Source organism: Urocitellus parryii, chromosome 7, assembly GCF_045843805.1.
Source record: "Urocitellus parryii isolate mUroPar1 chromosome 7, mUroPar1.hap1, whole genome shotgun sequence".
NCBI lineage: Eukaryota > Metazoa > Chordata > Mammalia > Rodentia > Sciuridae > Urocitellus > Urocitellus parryii.
Window position 1 is genome coordinate 90676379 of NC_135537.1, and position 20158 is coordinate 90696536.

General features: G+C 43.6%; 1 protein-coding gene and 1 pseudogene across 1 annotated transcript in view; one reads left to right on the forward strand and one right to left on the reverse strand.

Moving 5' to 3' along the window:
- The window catches only part of LOC113178273 (protein-tyrosine kinase 2-beta-like), a 102503-nt gene that overhangs the window by 32588 nt on the left and 49757 nt on the right, over nucleotides 1-20158 (reverse strand). Inside the window, exons 2-3 of the mRNA XM_077800873.1 lie at nucleotides 19899-19987; nucleotides 13724-13905 (exon numbers count right to left, since the gene is read on the reverse strand). The gene's annotated coding sequence lies outside the window, so the exon portion shown is untranslated. The remainder of the gene's footprint in view (nucleotides 1-13723; nucleotides 13906-19898; nucleotides 19988-20158) is intronic.
- LOC144256035 (phospholipid phosphatase 2 pseudogene) lies at nucleotides 16378-16897 on the forward strand (annotated as a pseudogene).

Below are 20158 nucleotides of genomic sequence, written 5' to 3' on the forward strand. Positions count from 1 at the left end.
AAAAAAAAAGTTCTTATTACCAGCATTTGCCAATTCCATGGTGTAAATATTCCCTCCATGGCTTATTTCAAGCTACTAACATATATTATTGAAAGTTGAGTCAGGTAGAGGTAAGCACAAACCTCTGGAAGGCTCCAGCTCCTCTTTCTGATAAGCGAACTTGCTTGTTCCTTTGAATTTTGCCTGAATATTTGAATTTCTCATCAATAGCCCATCTCTGGTTTTCTATAACTGCAGTCTTCTGACCCTCAATGTGTGAGACAAAATCCCTGCCCCTTTCTCCATACCTCTTTCCTGGCTCTCCCAGCCCTGGCTCCTGCTCCTCCCTTGTCCTGGTCTGCCTCAGATCCACTGAGTAGTGTAAGTGGTGCCTATATGCTGTGGCATTAGTAAAAACCCTGGCCCTGAGCCATGCTGGGCTCCAACTTGCTTTCCAGCCCTCAGGTCTGCCAAAGTCACAGTCAAAGAATAACAAACACAAGGAAATGGGCCCAGATTAAAACAGGAAAGGCCTTGATTGGCTCTAAGAACTTGTTGGCCCTAACCTGCAACAGGTACTCAAGGAGGCTGTTCAATCTCTGAGTCCAAGAAGCTTCAGGAAGAAGATAAATTATGCTCTTCCTGAATGGCAAGACATTTACCTGCCTGAAGGAGGGGTGACTGAGGCAGGATGTACATCCCTTGGAGATGTCACAGGTGCTCCTGGCCTGGAGAAGATGTTAGGGCTACAGGGGTAAATATCGCAGAAAAAGAGAATTCGTGTCCTTGAAGACATTGTAGGGTAATGCTATGCCTTCTTGAACATATACTGTGTGCCAGGGAGTTCACATAAATAATCTCTGATTTTCCAGAAAAATTCTGCAAGTAGGTCATATTCATGTCATGCCGAGAGAAGAAACAGGCCTAAAGTCTTGTCCAGATCTCTCAGGTGGTAAGTGGCAGACATTTTGCCTGACTTCAAAGTCCACAGTAAGTAATGTCCTAGTGATGTGTCATGGAGGCCCCGAGGACATAGGTTTTAAATCCAGGTTTGAATGAATCAGCTGTGTCAGCCTTCTCCGTGACATCATACCTCCCTTCTCACTAATGCTAATTACCAAATGCTGGGAGCAGGTGTCACGTCCTGCTACCACAGTTATGGGGTAATGTCACAGCTCTGCCACTAACTGGCTCTGTCGCCTGGAAACATAAGGCTCCCCAACAGCAGCTGGTAGGTTGATGGTGGCCTTGATGTTTTTCCACGTGCCCATGGAAAAATGGAAATAATAAGGACACTGCAGGAAATTCATCATGAAGCACAATTTGAAGGACAGTCCTATTCTACCTTTTCCTGTATTTATGATGCTCATTCATTGATGAAAGGAGAACAATAGTTTTGGTAATTTTGGGCTGGACATGTCTGCCACTTAACAGCTGTGCATCTGGACAAGGTGACTGACCCCTCTAGGCCTTGGTTTCCTTTCTTGGGGCATAAGGCTGAATTCTTCAGGTTTTTTCTGGAGAATCAGAGGATACTTCAGTAAAGTCCTTGGCTCATATGTTTTAAAAAATGCTTATAAATTGGCAGAAGAAAGAACTGGAAATGTACTACTGAGACCCTTTCTTAAAAGAACACCTGGCCTTGTAAGTGAGGGACCGGGTGGTCACCTCAGCCTCTTCAGCTTCCAGAGCTAAGAGGCTCCCTTCACCTCAAAGCCCACCTTCCTCTCTCCACCCACCACCTAGGAAGGTCACTCTCCCTTCTGCTTTGCTCACATGCAGGTCACTGCTCTGGCCTGAGCACTCAGAAGCATGTTCTGTGGAAGGAAGCTCACAGAAGACAGATGGAGCACCAGTCCCTTGGGTCCAGCTTGAAATCAGAGTGTCACGAGAGGCATGCTTCATTTCCACTCTGTCTGAGTCACTTCCCTTGCCATTTCCCCATCAACATGATGGGGAACACAGGCCTTTCTTATTACAGAGGCCTGATGGGTGCAGCCACTTAACTCATTGTGAGTGGCCTTGCAGTGTCAGGTAGCAGTTCCTGTGTCTCTGGGCAAGGTTGGGCCCTGCTGGCTCCACTTGGTGCCCCCTCACTGCTCAAGCCCTTTCAGTACCCAGTTCCTGCAGGGCAGCATTCTGCTGCCAGCCCCTGAGCCCAGCACTGGGCTAATCCCTTCCCTCCTCTCCAGGCATCCCTCCCCATTACCTTGTGAAGGAAGGAGCCAGAAAGTTTGGGTTTACTGCCAGCTATAATTCAGAATAATTCTAAAGGCATTTGTTGAGACTTTACCTCATCTTTGGCTTCCCACCCCGGGGCCCATTATCCATCAGGAGTAGTTCTGCTGCCAGCACATGCCCACCCAGGGGCCAGCTGACTCAGGAGAGCAGGAAGGGAGCAATGAGACATGTTACCCTGTTCTTCCTTTTTGAGGGGACCTCTGCTTCCCTCTCCAGTTCAAGGCCTTTGCCCTCAGCTGGCCAGATTTAGCTCTCCTCCTATTTGATCTCTGGGTTCCACTGCTTTCCAGACCCCTCAAAAAATTCACAGTCCCCTTCCTCTTTATCTGGCAGTTCACGAATGGCTTTTCTCCTTCCTCCTGCATTCTTCCCCTCCTTCCCCTGTGCCCTCTCCTCCCTTCTCTCCCTATCTACCTTCTTGTGTCTCAGGAGTCATGCCAGAGCTTGGAAATATGAGGATAAGCAGAAGAGGGAAGAGGATCTCTGCCTAACAGACAGACCCTTCTCATTCAGACCAGAGGGAAAAGACACACTCACACACCAGCCACAGTGTGGCCTGGCATGAGAGGACCTCAGGACAGGGCTGAGTACCAGCTTGGAGACCTTAGGAAAAAATGACCCAGCAAGATGAGAAAACCAAATGACCCGATGTCAGCCTGAGAAAGAGAATAGGTGAGGAGTTGCTGGGAAAAAGGGCTAGAAGATGGCAATATGTTAAGAAATTTGAGCTTCCTTCTGCTGAAACTCAGACTTTTATCTTAAAATTATAAATCTGGCAATAGATGAACACCAGGGTGAGCTGGGAGATAGGGAAGCCATTAGTATAGGGTGGTGCATGGTAGCCACTGGCAAACCAGAGCAGGGAGGCCTCAATTTGTAGCATTGGCCAATTTCTCTGGTGTAAGTTTCTCTGGCCAATTTTAAGCTACAAGAGTAACCTCACTGAAAGAATTGGAGAGCAATGGGCACCAACCACTTATGAGAGGTGGTTACAGCCCACCACTGCGAAAACAGTGAGAGAACCCAGGCAAAGAGTACAGACTTCTGGGTCACTGGTCTCCAGCCAGCATCTGACCCTTGATGACCATTTGTTCCTATAGTGGTGTCATCACTCAGCACTGCAAGACAGTGAAGTACAGGAGACACAGAAGCTCCACAACTCAAGAGGTAGCCCTTCTGCAAGGAACTTGCTACTGTCCAATCTCCTAGAAGCTGTAATTTTCAAAGCCACACTCTTTGTCATCTCTAATCCCAAACTAGACTCTCCACTTTGAATCATGCTTTCAGCTTTTGCCACCAAACCCAGAAAAAAAATCTCGTTTCCCTCTACGAGTGGGATTCAGAGTTGGTGGTCAGGCAGGGAAATTTGGTGTCATGATGAATCAATGCTTTGGCTGGATCTTAGACTGAGTTTTTCCCCATTTGCTTGAAAAGTTAAGGAGAAGGCCAGATGATAAGCAGGAAAATTCATAAGTGGTGGAATGGTTTCTTCCAAGACTGCTGATCAAATATCCATGCTAACCTGAAGGACCAACTGTTGTTCTAAACGCCCCTCATGTGCACCTTTTAATTTGGTATGAAGGAGTTTGTGGTCATCCAATGAGAGGCAGCAAGTTGAGTACAGGATTGGGAGAGGTTATGACTCATGCCATGGATCAAGAAGGATTTCAGGGGCTGGAATTGTGGCTTAGTGGTAGAGTGCTTGCCTCCCATGTGGGAGGCATTGGGTTGGATCCTCAGCACCAAGTAAAAACAAATCAACAAAATAAGGATGTTTGTCCATGTACAACTAAAAATAAATAAATAAAGGATCCCTGAAGTCCTCAAAAGCTGGCAGGACATTCCCATGTAACAAAATGTAACTTAGAAAATGGAATAAATGTAGCCTTCTTAAAGGCAAACAGCAACATATAGTTCTCCCCAGTTTCTGATGAGGAAGATGTGGTTTGAGCAGCAGTATGTTTAAAAAAAAAACAGGAGTAAAGCTAACTGTAAACTCACTGTTAGTCACTGTGGTGTGGCTGCCCCCCCCCCAAAAAAAAACATTAATGCAGTGTTCGGGTTTCTAGAAAACCCTGAAAAGGAGAATAGTAATTCCCCTGGGCTTTGCACACTTGGTCCCAGCTAAACACTGCCTGCTAAGGGCCCAGAGGCTTAAGACTCTGTGTTCTAGGTGTGGAAATTGAATCCCTGGGAGCTAGGGACCTTTGTGCAGGATGCAGACACCTGAGACCAAAGGGAGAAGTGAGTCTGGAGAAGGCAGGATGGATTACAGATTTCCTATGATGGTTGAGCTGCCATGTAAAAAAAAAAAAAGATGAATCTGATTTCTTCAACAAGGTCAAGGTTTAAAGGTTTAAAATAAAATACAACACACAGAGGAAAGAAGGGAGGAGGAATATATATACACTTATTCCTCAATATCTGCAGAGTACTGATTGCAGAACCTTGCAGATAATCAAAATCTAAGGATGCTCAAGTCCCTTATATAAAATGTCACAGTACTAGCATCTAAGCTAAGTACATCCTCTGGATGACTTATACTTGATATAATGTAAATGCTGTGTCAATAGTTGTTTTACCCTTTTATTTGAGGAATAATTACTAGTTAAAAATACTATGTACATGTTCAGTACAGGTGAGTTTTTTTTCTTTTTTCAAACATTTTCAATACTCAGTTGGTTGGACCCATGGATGCAGAACCCTCAGGCACGCAAGGCCAACTGAATGACAGTTGCCCATTAATGTGTTTGTACCCTTGCTAATTTGCCGATGTCTCCCAAGGCAGATGTCCCTCCCAGTTTGAGGATAAGAAAAAGTGACCCAATAAAGCCAGCCAGCTTAGGGCCTCCTTTCTTAAGTGGCAGAGCCTGGACCAGAACTCAGATTTCCCATCTTACACCACATTCATACAGAACCTAAGTCTTCAGGTTGCCCGCGCCTCTGTCTCTGTGCCCAAGAAGAGCTCAGAGGAACCTGCTTTCCAGAATTCTGATAGAACCCGAAATGCTCACTGTAAGCTCATCAGCATCTAGCCATGTGGCCCTGGAAGAAATGTGGGCTTTCAATACTATTAATAGGTGTGGCAATGATGGAGGCATAGAGTTTTCTTAAGGCATCTCATAGGATACATTTAAGAAACAACCCAAAACAATTGGTGTTTAAAAGAAAACTCAGTACTTTTCTTTTTAAAAAAAATCCAAAAGCACAAACACAGGTCTAATAGCACAGGTGTTGTCCTGTGCATCCATCACCACTGTAGAAGCAACACAAATATCCCTTGAACAAGCATCTCCATCTGCCAGCCTCCAATCTGCCACTCATTGCAAATGCAGTCTACACCAAAAACTTGCTTCATGTAAACAAACACCGAAAACATCCAACTTGACAATGCCGCCATCTGTACACTGCAGCAGTCAGCCTTCATTTTAACAAGAGCTGGATAAAACACCAATTTAGATGCCCTTTCAAGCGAACAGGACACCACCTGTGTGTGAAAGACTTGGGAAGATGAAACATACATGGGAAACCCCTCAGGGGTTAAAAATGCAAATGAAAAAAATACTTTAAGGAATCACTAAAAAACTCCTCAAACAAGCCAAGAGACCTAAAGACAAATAATATTTTAAAAAACACCTACATTTATATCTTATGAAAAAACTGGTACAGTTGCCAATGAACTCAGCACTGGCTTCCTGAAGAACAACTTAGTTAAATATAAAATAACTTACATGTTGACCTGGTCCTCCACCTGTTGGAAACATACCGCACAGGGGGTGTGGGTCATTTGCATGAAGATGTTCACACCTGTACCACTGATCATAGTGAAATCATGAGAACCCAGACAAAGTGCTCAGGGAAATTCTCAGAGGAAAAGTTAAGCAATACCAATCATGATATACTATGAAAAGAATATGGAGAATAGTTGCACATGAAAAGATTTATATAAAAATGTAAAGTGACAGAGAATGGAATTTACATACTTATTATAACTACAAAAAATCTATATTTAAAGTTACATGCAATTAAAAGATCTTAGTTCTCTTACTGTTTTACTGGTTAAATATATTTAAAAATATATATAGTCTGTCCCCAAGGATAAAGCTGTCCCCCTTTCCTGTGCATCTGCCTCTAGAGCCTTTTCTTGTGGTCTGATTTCCTGTGCTCTTCATGCAGCCCATGGAGAGGGTGGCCAGTGTTCTTGCCACAAAGCTAGACTAGAGAGCACATATGGCACCTACAATGGAAATTTCTGGAGCCTATCAAAAAAATCAGGTTTGGGTTAAACAATGCAGAGACATCTCAGTGAAATTTGACAGGAGAGACTGAGACCACAGGAGTTACCCCTGATTCTAAATAGTCTGTCAGGAACCCAGAGTGTCTTGCAAGGGTTCAAGATTCCTTCCTACACTGCGACTGTGGGTCGCTCTGCAGCCCTCATACCTTAGCCCCACCTGGGCCCTTCTCTCACCCCTCCCTGCTGTCAAAGGTCTCATTTCTGAGAAATTATACAGAGCACTTTCCTCGCCCTGCACCAGCCTAGCACTTCACCTGCACCATGAGTCCATTCTGTCCTAATAACAGCTCAACAGGGAGGTACTGGTATCCCCTATCTCATCCATAGGGCAACTGTGGCTGAGCAGGTAACTCCCAAGGTCACACAGCAAGTGGAGAGCAGAAATGGGACTCCAATGGAATTGGACAGGGCTCCAGATGAGGGCACTTTGCTGCCCCCGACCTGCAGTGATGAAGGGCCTGTCAGTAAGCCAGAGTACAGGCCTGTCTACCCAAGAGGCCTTACCCCACAGCACACCCAGAGAAGTGCCCTGGGGGCTCTGGATTTTAAACTTTCCATGTTAGAAACATAACCTGGAGAAGCACTATGCATCCCTCCCTCCCCCTAAACACATGATCAGTGTGTCACCAGGGGAGGTGAGGCTCGGACCTCCCAGGTCTGAGCTCCATACTAGAGTGTAGACCTGTGTGGATGGGCTCAGCCTTCTCTATTTGTGATTTTAAAAAACATTTTTGACAGTCTCACTATGTTGCCCAGGCTGACCTTAAACCCCTAGATTCAAGCAATTCTTACTGCCTCCCATGTGGTGAGACTATTGCCATGTGCCATCAAGCCGGGTTTTGGTTTTTAATAGTTTTTAATTAATTTTTTTTTAAAAATTGTGGCAATGGAGATTGAAACCAAGGGTGCTCTACCACTGAACTACATTCCCCAGCCCTTTTTATTTTATATTTGGAGACAGGATCTTGCTAAGTTGCTCCTGCCTCAGTCCCCCAAGTAGCTGGGATTACAGGTATGCACCACCATGCCCCAGCTTTATTTTTTTAAAAAAATTAGTTGAAATTGTATGTCCAATTGTATGTACAATGTGTAATATTTTGATATACATATACATAGTGAACTGATAATTGTGATAAAGGTTGTTAACATATTCATCTCTCCATATAGTTACTGTGTGTGTGTGTGTGTGTGTGTGTGAACATGTCAGATCCACACTCAGCAGATATCCAGTACATAAGACAGTGTGATAAATTACAGGACATTAGACCTCTAGGGCTTACAAATTCCATGTCCTAGAAGTTCTGTCTCCTTTGACAACCATCTCCCCATTTTCCAGGGGGTGATGATAAATGCCTGCCCAGTGAGAGTGAGGAGCTACTGCTCTGGTCCTTGCCTAACAGGTGAGAACTGAGTTTGAGAGATTAAGTGGTGCAGTCTCTCAGCTGGAACTGGGGTCTCCCAGTTCCCAGGTGGTGGACGCCCCCCCCCCCCGTGCATCCCTTCCTCCGAACCACATGTTCAGTGTTCAGGGTGGTGTCCACACCAAGCTTGGTGTTGCAACAGATCTTAATGAGCTACAATTTGTAAATGCCTATGTGTCTCTGGACCTCTGATTTCAGAGTACAGTGCTGGTTTCTATTTTAGTTTCTTCTGGTTATCCAAGCCCTTTATTGGGAAATGGGCAGAAAGAGAAAAAAACAGTTTCAATTGTTCACAGCATACAAAATTTGGGGGAACTTTGGTCTTCTGAAACTCCAGCCATGAAAGTTCGAAGTGGAGAGTCTGAGTGTAGATCCAAGAAATTCCCCAGCACAAAGATCTTCTCCAGCAACTTCCCCACCACTTCTCAAGCTTATTAGTAGTTTTCCTCCCTGATTAGAGAGTGAAATAAAAGAGAAAACCTCATTGACACTCTCCTGAACGTGAACAGTAGAAATACAACTCTTGGGGTTTTAAGAGTTATAGAAGAAAATGATCACATTGAACCAGAGCCAGGCATAAAAGTTTAGACCTGGGAGAGGGCTGGGCAGGAAAGAACCAACCCTTAGACTTGCTTGTGGACTACAATTTGAGCAGCAAGACCCTGAGAATGGGAGTTTGTGGACAGATACCTTAGCGTTCAAAAAAAAAAAAAAAAAGCAACATCATGTTTTTGCCATAGTACCATCGCACTTGGGTACAGAGCCTCGTTCATAATTAAGTAATTAATAAGCAGACGGTTCAATTAAAGTAATTCATATTCAATTAAAGGAATATGCAAACTGCAAATATTATATGCACAGTCACTATACAAATGTACTCCCACGGTGTTATGGTTTAAATATCAAGCATCCCCCAAAGACTTGTGAGTTGAGGGCTTGGAACCCAGTGCAGTAATGTTCAGAAGTGTGATATTTTGGGAAGTCACTGGAACATGATCTCATTAGTGAATTAATCCATGATAGCTGGATGGATCTGGGAGGTGGAGGAGGCTGTGGGAGGTAGAACGTAGTGGAGGGAGTGGGTTCTTGGGGACATGTCATTGGGGACTACACCTCGTCCCTAGGTCTTACCCCTTCTCTTCTATTTCTGCCTGCTTCCCAGCTGCCATGAGCTGAGCAGCTTTCCTGAGCTGCAGCCTTCCACCATCATATTCTAGTTCACCTCAGGCCTAGAGCCATGGAGCCAGCAACCATGGACTGAAACCTCCGAAACTGTGAGCCAAATAAATTCTTCCTCCTTTCACTTGTTTTTTCTCGAGTTCTTGTCACAGCAACAAAAAGTTGATAACATGCATATTTACAATTGAGTTTTATAGTAAGAAGAAATAGAGAAATTAAAGCAGTTGTAGTAGAGAGGAAATTGTTTTTCCCATCAACGCTGGCTTGGTTTCAATGGTGAAGGATCACTTTAGCTCTCTTTTAGATAAGTTTGACCCAAGTCTGAAAATAAAGAGGGTCCTAGCCCCTACTTCCAGCCCCCAAGCAGTTGCATTTGCTCTGCAGCCAAGCTGGGGACAGAGTGGTCAGAATCATGGGTTTTATCTGTCAAAGTCATGAATTCAGCTCACATCAGATATAAGCTGGTGTTTGGTGTAAAGGTCTCTGACCTTTATTCCTTCAGCTCTCATATATTAAGGTTTCTGAAGAACACAGGAGGTCAGAAAAAAGCCCACTTCATAGCTCACCACAGTCTAAAGGCCAGAGGGAGAGAACAGAGCCCAGAGGCTCAGGTGACTACATGTGGGTCGCCTTCCGGGGCAGAAAATGTTGGCGGAGCAAGCAGAAGAGAGTGGGGTGTTGGGCAGACATATATCCACATCCAAGTGTTCAAGAACCACCAAAGGGAGTAAGCTCTCTTTCTGCTGACTGGGAATATTCTAGTATGTGCCTCCACACACACAAACACAGTCATGAAAATGATAAGAGTTTATATTCTTTGGAATCACATCCAACTGACATTCAAGAAAGATACTCAGAAAACTTTGGCAAGACATCACATTTGTCCATCTGCTGGAACTCAGTTTTACTTATCTCAGAATCGAGGAGATTAGGCAAGAGAAAAAAAGACTTGAAGGAGTAGTTAGGAAAGGAAAGATGTACATTACTGGGATATAGAGAAGGAGGAAATAACAAAGATTGTGAGCTCCTCGAGAATGGAAACTGGAGCTTCAAGGGGTTTCAGGTCATTTGTTTTACTTCCTTTGTTCACAGATAAGACTGAAGCTGAGATGCTAAGTGACTTCCAAAGGAACAAAGCTGAGGCCTTAGGGAACAGAGTAGGTGTCCTCTGCTACCATAGGACAAAGGACCTCTGATCTTGTCAGGAGGCCCACCTTCTCAGGTATGCCCCTGGTGGCTGCTGGAGACCATGTGAGCCCTCGGGGCTGACTGTACCGATGATCCTAGGTACAGAGTTAAACAGAAGAAGGATGTTTTCCAGAAGCTTCTCTACCACATCCAGCATCTCTCTACCCTGCACTGCATTCAGGGAAAGGCTTCTTCTGGCCTGAACCAATGTGCTCCCTGCCCAGGCCCTTAGTCTTCATCTAATGGTAGCCTCAGTACAAATGCTCTCCCTCTCACACATTGCTTGTGGTAGCTTACCTCCCCCCCCCCCTGCTCTGGAGATGATGCTGGCCCTTTATAGGGAGGAGACACTGGCTCAGAAAGGACCAAGACCTAAACTCAATTGGAGACAGAAACTGAGCAAGAAGAAGCCTTTCAGGCTCTGCTTAGGGAGGGACTCTAGATAGGGATAGTTCCACCGTTTTGGGTATGGAGGAAACTCATCAATCAGCTCCTCTGAGACAAATCCTGGTGCCTCCCCAAATCTCAGTGTGCTTGTCCACTGAGGTTGGGCATGTGAAACTGTCTTAGAACTCTTGTGACAATTAGCAATCCTCATCTATATAAAGCACTTAATTGTAAACTACACATTGCCAATGCCAGCTACTGGGCATGATCACAAATCCTCAGGTTCCTTCAAGAATCTGCATAAATGCTTTGGACAGAGGGATCCATCTGGTTGAGAAAAGCCATCTATTTCCTCTACATTGTTTCATGTACAAACATGTTGAAGTATAAGCTCACCAGAGCTTGAATTTTCAGGTACCTCAGTGTACTGGGGAGCAGTGAACTTTTCCTGAAATTTGTATTTTCCAAAGTCAGAGTACTCTCAAGAATATAACTGTGATGGCAGTAGGATTATATACATGTATATAAAAATAGATATTGTGACCCAGGCGACAGAGACAGGGAGTCAGGAAGTTACATATTTGTTAATTTTAAAAATTCATGGAGAAATAAAAAGAGAAAAATGTGTGAGAGGTTGTATACTATGTATGTATTATGAAGCAAAAGCAAGTCCAAGTATACACCGTGCCTCCTATCAAATGCAACTACTTCTATTCCTTTAGGATTATTTTTATCGATGTTACGATAAGTAGTCAGAGTCTAGTAGGTTATGGGTTAGTGTCAGAGATTCCATATTTCAGATGGCAAAACGGAAAATGAGTCTAATATATATGCGAACACGTGCCACATAATAATCTTCCACTGTCATCCACCACAATGCCTTGACATTACTATCACCCCAAATAAGACACACTGACAGGAGAAGAGGAAAAAAATCTGTGAATACATATCTGGAATTGGAAATTCTGAGGAGCTCACAAACTTGGGTGTGGCAGAAGAGATCCCAAAAGTAGGGGACAGGGTAAACATTCCACAAACATGGAACTTTGCTGGCCTAATGACTTCTTGACTATCTGCCTCTGCCATTTGTGCGCTAGAAATATAGCTTTGTGCTTTAGCTTCCATTGCAGTGAGAGCATGGAAGCTTGGTCTCAAGGAGGACATGGTTTCATATTTTCCAATAGGAACAGGAGGCAGCGGAGCTGAATCCTCTCTTTGTAGGTAACCGTGGCCATTGGGGTATGAATGTCTCCCTGGGTGGATTGTGAAGCCTTTGGCTCACCCTCCAGTTTTAATGGCATTTCTTGCAGCTTCCCTGGAAAATTGGTGTTTGTTTTTGAAATACATAAAGGTCAACCGGGACACAGTGCTGGAGGGAGCTCTGTCACGTGGGGTGAGTCAGGGTCTGAAGGAAAAAACACAAACTGGACTGCTACCCCATATACCTTTCCCACTTGAGCGTAGCAACTTGATTCTGTGCATCGCACCAAATCCTCTCCCCACAACAACATGTCTTTATATTTTAGGGTCTGCTGGGTGCATCTTGTCAGTCACATGTCATTTGGAAGCCAATCACAGAAGCACAGGGGCCCACCACAGACGTTGGTCACACACCTGCACTCCATTGCTCCAGGCCCACTTCCCTGCTGACTCCTACTCACTGGCATCTCTGTTCTTCACCATGGTCAGGAGTTCCACTCAGTCAAAAATGGCACTGGCTGGTTCAGTCATGATGAGCAACAGGAGATCTAAAGGTTCTCCAGGGATTTCTGGTCATGGGATTCTCAAAAACTTCATGGTATTGGCCTAGCCATATTTCAAGAATGAAGAAGTTGGCACTGTGAGTTTTGATTCATTCAGGAGCCATTCAGTGTTGAGGAATCTCCTGTGAGTAAAAGTTCTGGAGATCGCATGCAGGCAAGGCTTTTCATGGAGTGGCGGAAGGTCACAGGAATCCAGGCCCATTGGGGTCTAAAATATGATGTTCATGTGAGTTTTGGCTCTCAACTATAGCTGAAAAGGCTTTAACAGCCACATCATGTGAAATCCAGGCTGAGATTCCCACTGCTGTGGAGAAAGCCACCCTCGGCCTACATCTCAGTTTCCAAAGACTCCTCTAATGCCTGGCCTTGTAAAATCCCAACACAATTCATGGCTAGAGTTCTCTGAGATCAGTTCCAGAACTCAGTCTCTAATGGCATCACACCAGAGTTCAAGCTGAGGTGGACCCAGTCATCTTTTCCAACCACCATACAAAAGACCACTATTCTAATAAAAACACTCCCACATGGCCCTCCTCTTCTTCCATACAGACAATCATCATAACATTCTGGCTGGGGTTTCCATAGGGGGAGCAGTCTAAGATGGTGTGCAAAGTAAGCTCTCATGCCCATCATATGCCAAATGTCATGGTGGCCATTTTATCTATCCTTCCTGAGAAACAGGATAGATAAAATGGGCCTGTAGTGAATACTGCTCTGCTTCTCCAATTAGAGGCCTCCTTCCTGCCAGGGGTAGATGCTTTATGCATACTGGACTCATGAAAAAACCCAAACACCTGTGTGCTACTTACTGGAGGGCTTGCAACAACTCATTTGACCCAGAGGATCCCTGTTCTTACTTCATAGAGGTCAGGAGCCTGACCAGAGGAAGGCAAGAGACTTCATCCAATATTACACTTCTTTTTCATCCTTTTAGATTTGGATGGACACGTGGGATTTTTCTTGAGTTTCCGGGGGTGCTGAGAATGTAATTCACAGCCACACACAGGGCCATGGGTCTGATTCAGACAGCTTTTACAAAGCACTTTACCTAAAAGGCACAGATTAGGCCTCTTCATTTCCATTTGAAACTGTTTTCTTGAGGATTCCCAAAGGAGTGTCCAAAGGCAAATAGCTCCCTGACATTCAGGGGAACAGAACAATAGGAAGGAAAGAAGCCTGGAGAAAACTTTTCTTTAATTGAACTCTGGCACTGACAGCTCCTAATTATGCTATCTATCCAAGCAGGGATTCTCTGGAGAGATCCTTACCAGTCATGCTACTTTTTGACTTTTCTGAGATGCTTGGCATTCCCTTCAGCAATCCAGCCATGGCCATGTCACCGAGCTTGATGGTGGTACACATATTGGACACAAAACCACGAACCCCTTCAGAGAGTGGCCCAAATTCAGGAAGAATACAGGAACTTAGGATCTTGGTAGGTGTTGCCCATCTGCAAGGCAAGCAGCAGTCCATTCATAAATTGGCCATGAGGAGTCCTGCAAAGATTTCCACAAGACAGGACACATTCACGGCTGCATTCTTCTCTCTGCTCTCTTTAACCACAAAGCCAGTGGGATCCACTGACATAGAAAGACTCACTAGTTAACAGTCCATTTCAAACCAACAAAAAAAAAAAAACACAAAAAAACCCGTTTTTCCTTTATGTTCTCAGAACATGAGACAAAATGACAAATTGAAACACACAACCACTAAGACACACAAACCACCCCTGTATTTGGTCTGCATCTATCCACTCTGTCCTCTGACTGTTGGGTGAATATATGTTCCCCAGCAGTGGCCTGTCCTGTCTCAGCTCTGTTCTCCTTGGCCATCTCTGTGTAGTTGTCAGGAGCTAGCAATGGGCCAACACTTCTTTCTCAGGAAACGCCCCTGTTCAGACCATTCAAGGCATTTCGCTATCCACACATCACTAGGTGCCAAGAAATAATGACTCTGGCCTTGATACAGACAAACAAGTGAGCCCATTGGGACTGGAACTGCCTCTGGTTGCCTCACCTCCTGGATCCCAAGTTCAGAGAGTTCTATCACCAAGGAAGTGAGGTGAGGTCACTTCCTTCAGGGAAGTGAATGAGGTCACTGCCTTGGCAACTGCTTTGTCCTAACAGTTGTTTCCAAGGGTCCCAGGAGATGGAGGCTGCCCCACCTTCCTGTGACATTTTCACAAGACATAAAGGTCTATATACCCTAGGAGCCCGGGATCAACAACCCACACAGGCCTGATTGTGTCCATCTTCCCTCCACAGAGCTCAGGCTCCACCCTGCACTGACTCCCTTATGGAATGATACCCAACAGAGTTCAGCCTCAGCTCAGGTCAGCCTTGCTGACGGGTGTTGGAGCCTGGCCCACGTTAGGCCTGGCTCCATCCCACCACTGGCCAACCCACACCAGTGCTCAGGTCAGACCCATGTCCGCCTCTGCCCATAGGAAACACCTTCAGGAGCTCAGGCTCCTGCATTATAAGCAAAGGCCAGCTGCATGGGAGCCTGGGCAAGGGTAAGCGAAGTCCATCTGGCCACCTGTAGACCCCTGCAGAGGGCCTGATATGCCCCACTGTACTGCAAGCTCTATTTCATTCCACCACTGGCTTACCTCCGATGGAACTCATGCTCTGTCCTTATCAGCCTATTCCACCTGTGTGGGAGTCCTTACCTAGGGTAAGCCTTGATCCATCCTGCCACTAGCTGGGTTGTGTGAGATAATATAGAATTATTCAGAGGTGAAATTGAGTATATCATGAGAGCTGTAACCTAATCAGGGGATTAATTCATTTGGTGGGTTAATAATTGGATTAATTAGTCACCTGATTATAGGTGAGTAGGATGTAAACAGGTCATTATGTGTGAACTTTTATGTTTCTAATTTATCCCTAGCCAGTGAAGCTCCCTCTCTCTGTTCCTCTCCCCCTCTCTCCCAGGGGCCATGAGTTGAGAAGCATTCCTTTACCTTCCACTATGATATACTGCCTCACCTCAGGCCCAGATCAATGGAGTCAGCCTAGATTTGACTGATCTACTGAAACTCTGAGCTGAAACAAGGTTTTTCTCCTCTAGGTAGTTTGTTGTGTATTTTGGTGACAGTGATGGAAAGCCAACTTACAGAGTGGATAAGAGAGGCACCAAGACATTTGGGTGCTGGAGAGCTCAGTTGATCATAATGCTTGAGGAATCAGCATCAGTCAGTCTATGGGGATACACATGCTCTGAGGCAAGTCTAGGATGAGGCAGTACCAGATGTACTATTAGAGTGTACTCTATTGTCAAACCATACCAAGATGTATACAGATAAAAATAATCATTGCCTCAGTTTCCCTACAAAATTTTCCTTCACCTCCAAAGATATATATTTACATTTATATTAATATAGACAAAACAAATGGTGTTTGAATTATAAAATAGTATTATGTGGCACATTTTCATGCAGCTTGCTTTATCACTTAACAGTTGCTCCTGGATGAGCCAAATGGTCCATATACAGACATATAACAAATTTTTTTATTTAGAACACCATAAACTGAGATTCTAATTTAATTTGCATTGAAATGTGTTAAAACAGAAAAAAAATTATCAAACTATGTTTTTATCCAGTAACATGTCATACATGTTCACTTACTGAGGCATTATTATGTCAAGAATTTTACAATATGCATATTCTAATTGTTTATTAAATGTCACTTTTTACAGTTTTGTTTTTGTTTTTCCTATTATTAAAAGCGTTCTGTGACCCTGTGGCCCTGAGATGTGTGCTGGGGTTTTCAGGAAAGGCCTGGCAGTGACATGGAGCAGAAGGACTCTATCCTGAACCATCCTGACCCTGGTGAACACCCCATAAAAGTGAAGGTTCTACTGCAGAGATGACTCCATCTGATACCCTTATCACCCATACACCATTAACCATGGACTCATGACCATCACAGCCACCATCATCCTGCTCTCCACAGAGGAAGCCTTCTTTGTGTGAACCTACTGTCTCTACTCCTGCTTCCTCTTCTATAATGACATGGCTGTCCTCTACAAGGTGGTGGACACCTTCCTGTTTGGGGTGGCCATGAGCCAGTCTTTGACAGACCTGGCCAACTATATGATCAGCTCTCTGCGCAGACTGGAGATGGGTCCACTGTTTGGTATATGTGCAGCTGGAGAGGATGTGCAGGAGGAGCCCTGCCAATGTCACTGAGGCCAGGCTCTCCTCCTTCTGTGGACACTCCTCCACCAGGATGTACTGTGTGCTGTTCTTGGCACTGCTCTTGCAGATGCAGTTCTGTGGGAAGTTGGCACAGCTGCTGAGTCCCAATGTGCAGTTCTTCGTGGTGGCTTTTACCCTGTACATGGGCTACACCCCCGTGTTGGACCACAAGCCCCACTTCCATGATGTCCTTGTTGGCCTACTGCCAAGGTCACTGGAAGCTGGCCTCACTTTTTGATATGTCTTTTCAAAGCCTGACTCCCTCATTTTTCTGTATGACTTCTTCAAATCCTGACCCCCTCATTCCTTCCTGGAGGAAGTGGCAGAGCACAAGCCCAGCCTGTGTTTGAAGTTGATTGTGGGAGAGGCTATGTACAATCGCTGTGGCTGACTGGTCTTCTGAACCAGGATGGCCAGGTGGTCATCTATGGGCCAGCCATACCCTGGGCCCTGGTCAGCAGGAATGCTCAGACAAGACCCAGGTTTCCAACTAGCAGCAGTGGTGAACCTGTGGTCCAGGTGTCTTGGGGGCTGGCCTCCTTGGTTCTTGAATCAAGAACATCCTGATTCTTTTCCAGGATAAAGGCACCCCATGCTGCATGGTAGGTGTACACGTGGGTTTCTACTAAAGCAAATGTTTGTTGAGGGCCATCCTTCCAGAATGGCCCCCTGCTTATCTCTGGCCTGCACATGGAGTTCTCTCATGCCCAATGTACCTGAGCAGTGAGCTTACATGTTATGGATCCCAGGGCTGTGGCAGAAAGGAGGTCTGGTTGTGGATGCCATGGGCTGAGTGCACTGAGGGAATGCAAGCCCTTGGTGAACAGCCAGACACTGAAGGCTTCAGTAGCTTCAGAGACCAGCCAGATTTGTTCCACTTCCTAAATACACCCTCACCCCTCCTCAACCCTCTATATACCCCTAAGGTCTCAGAGTCTCTCTATGTGTGATGAAGATCCTGCCCTCTGAACTGCCTGTCCAGCAACACCCCTCAACCCTGCACAGACTTGGGTTCCAGGCTCTATAGGAAACACTGTCCATACATTCTCTGTGCCCCCTCTGTCAACACATCTGGTTCTAAAGCTGGATGCTGGGTTGGTGCCTCTCAGTCATTTCAGAGCTTGCCTTTCAGTGGGAGACTTAGTCATAAATTTTGTTTTTTACCAAAAATATAAAAGAATAAAAATTGGTTTTCCATTTATATCTGTTTATCATTCGAATGTTCGACTTTATTATTGGCCATTACCTCTTCCCTACTTGGTAAGAAGATTATATATATCCATGCTTCTTCTATATACTTTGAGTGATTAGTCAACATTTTGGCACCATAATGAAATACTGGAGGCAGGCTACTTATGAAGAAAAGAAGTTTATTTAGCTCACAGTTTGGGGGATTCAAGAACATGGTGGAGCACCAGCACAGTTCTGTACAGAAAAAGCAGCAATCAAGATATCAGCACATTTGGATCAGTTTCCTAAATCTCCATTCCTGCAGTGGTGATGTTAATGGGTACAGATATATGCCTGGATAAACACTGGGCTGCATTATAGGAAAAGTGCACTGGGCTTGAAATCCCATTATTTTGTCACATACAGTGAGCAAGATGAGTTAATTTCTTCAGAAGTAAAAATTAACCCATCTCTCAAGGTTTCTCACTTTAAAAACAACCCTGATAAAATGATGGGTAGGAAAAGATCAGGTTCTTGCATATTTATCATATCTAGCAAGACATGTGAGAATGTGACAGACCCTTGTAGGAGTTTTCTTCAACAATAACCCTCAGCTTTCTTGTGATGTTGATAAGAAAGTTTAGCTATTATGAGTCGCTGTGACATATACAGTCCTTTGGCTATTCAACAAAGTTGCAGCTAGTACAGAGAAAGTCCATTGATACTTGTATAATTATTTTACATTTTTCCATTTCACCTAATTCTATTATTTAAAAACGTGTTTTAATATTGTTTCTTGGGCATCCTAGGTATTATAGCATCTGAAAATAATGTAGATTGCCCATGGTTTTCTAGTACTGAAAGTAACTCATTTACTGGAAAAGGAAACATTCCTTATTTTCATTCATATTTTTTTTCTTCTGTATTAACACAAGTTTTCAAATCAATTTTGAATAATAACGATGATAGTAAATATGCCATTTATGAGGTTATTATATCTTAACTCCAAATCTACCATTTGATACTAAGCTTGTGATACTTAGTTTGGAAATTTGCAATTCAAATCACATTTTTGCTTTACATTTTGGTTCCACATTAAGTCTACAGAGAGAAGTATTGCAAGAAGATCCCAGGCTGGGTTGTGATTTAAACATAAAGAAATAAAAATAAGTTTGTAGGGTATGTGACAGACTCAAGGATTCTATTTCAGGGAGTCAAAATGGGAACTTGAGGGGATTTGTTTTTCTTTCAAAGTGAGTTTATTAAGACATACACATTTTCACATTCACGTTAATTATATAATAAGTTTAAAATTCTATACAATTGACTTAAAGAAGAAGTTTGATCAAACTTTTTCACCAGCCCTCTGGAATTTTAATAAAAAGATGAAAATATAAACTTCACATCTATTGTTGACATATGTTAGGCAGCCCCCTCCTTGTGTAATCTGCATAGTTTGTTTTTGGCAATTTCTTTGAAAAATTTGTTTTTCTCTTCTGTATCAAAAATAAGTGTATTTGTGTTAAATTTAGAATGTTTAGCTTTTCCATTTATCTTTCAAAATAATTTCCAGGCTGTGCTCCGATGTTGTGTAAAAGTTACCACCCAATACCATGTTTTCTAAGAAACCTTTTCTTCAAGGCACTGGCAATTGTAATTTAAAAATAAAATAATATAACTAGTATTGGAAATCTTTGTGACAATGGGTCTCAAGAGCTAAATCAGATTTCTTTTAAGACAGAATTTTATAAAAATACTGAGGGACTCATACCTGACAATTCTGATAAAACATAAAACCTCCCAAAGTCCAAACTATTAGATACATCATTTAAACAGGATAGAAAAATTATAAAATGGAATTTCATTTCATTTTATTTCTCAAATACATATAAATAAACCGTTTTAACCATCATGTTTGCTAGCAGAATCACGAAATAAAAACAACTTCTGCATTCAAGGGAAAATTTGTAAATGCTCTTTTTTTTACCTAAGAGCCCAACTTATTCTTTGTTGTTTTCTACACCTGTATTTAAAAATCATTACCAAAGGCCAAGAGTCGATTGGTTTACCTGAATTGAATAGTCAGTAGGTTCTATTGTTGCTACATACAGCATGTGTGTCATTTAACAAGCCCAGGACTCAAAATGTTGGAGCTTTTCTAAAAAAAAAAAAAAAAACATATTTAGGAATACTTGAGAATTCCAAAGTGACTCTGAAAGTCGCATCCTAAAATCTAGTAGACATTCATCCTGAGCATTTCATGGGTACTGAAGCATGTCTAGTATGCACACAAAATTACTTGCTCAAATTGACTTAAAACAGAGAACAA